Genomic DNA, 1,538 nt, shown 5'->3' with positions numbered 1-1,538 from the left:
TTCTGTCACGTTTGGCCTCCTACAGAAACCATAAATGAAAAATAAAAATGTGAAAAAATAAACATTATACATTTTCATAGATTTTTTTGTAATGCTACAGGGAGCCACTAGGGGAGTGCTCAAGAGCCGCAAGCGGCTCTTGAGCCGCCGGTTGCCGACCCCTGCCATAAAGCTTGTCAACAACAAATCGCATGGTAGAAGGCTGACTCTGGACTTGACTTGATAAAACACAGTGGACCGACACCAGCAGATGATATGACATCCAAAATCATCACTGACAGTCAAAACCTCACAATGTAGTCATCTACCGAGAGACAGCGAAATGCCTTCACGACGGACGACGTACGTCGCAACGTATATTTTTCCGTCGCAACGTATATTCGAGTACGTCCTGGCGTAAATATCAATTCGTCCCGGCAGAACGGACTCGTCGCGGCTATATCTACCCGTTTGCGACGTAATATGTTGGCTATTATTTTCCGTCGCGCCAGAACGGGACTCGTCGCAGCTATATCTACCCGTTGTGGCGTGAGCTGGACTCGTCGCGGCAGAACGTGACTCGTCGCGACTATATCTACCCGTTTGCGACGTGCGCCTCGCCGGTCCGGTCTCCAGGCGAGCCTGCGTCCTTCATATATTTTTTTTTCTGCTCTCGTTGGACTTAACTTTAAAAGTCCAATGGAACACCTCTTTGTAACGGGTCGCTGTAGTATAGTGGTCTAATTCCTCGCCTCTCTATTCTTTTTTGCTGAGGACGCTGGTTCAATTCCCGCTCGCGGCAAACCAAAATTATTATATTTTAGACAGACAGACAGACAGACAGACAGACAGACTGCCTGTCTGCCTGCCTGTCTGCCTGCCTAATGTATTGTAAATAATGTATTCATTCCATACGGCTATTTTTTTTTAATATAAAAACTTTTGTCTTTCGCGCGATTCGAACCAGCGTCGTCAGCACCAAAACATTGAGAGGCGAGTGATTAAACCGCTGGACTACAGCGGCCATACGTTACAAAGAAGTGTTTCATTGGACTTATAAAGACAATAGCACCCAGCTGCAGTCTCGCAAGGGGAGGGACCGGAAGTGCTTTTATTTCCGGCTTCCACGTGCACAAGCGCACATACACGCACGCGAAATATAATGCGCGTGCACGACACGCACTTGCTGGTGCGCGCTTAAATGCCGGGTGTATATAGTACCATCTGTGCTTAAACATAATTACGTGGTCGGTTTGGAAAAGTTTGAAGTAGTTTGTTGTAGGTAATATTTTAATTGAAAGCTTATTAGTTGGTGGTATAAGTGTGCATATTTGAAGAAATGCAAATCTAACAATAATAAAATGATATGCAATAATAGGCTAGGCCTATATGGTCGATTATAACATAATGATATCAAGGCATTTAAGTAATGTAATAAGTTGCTATAACCCCGTACCCCTGTCCCACACACACCATGTCCAGACCATAGATCACAGACACACGACCATATGCATTTAATTTACTATGAAAACCTGCATTTCCCGTCAGTCAGTCAGTAA

This window comes from Protomyctophum parallelum, assembly GCF_964188405.1.
Source record: "Protomyctophum parallelum genome assembly, chromosome: 1".
In the NCBI taxonomy this organism is placed as follows: domain Eukaryota; kingdom Metazoa; phylum Chordata; class Actinopteri; order Myctophiformes; family Myctophidae; genus Protomyctophum; species Protomyctophum parallelum.
Note: the sequence above shows the minus strand (reverse complement) of the source record.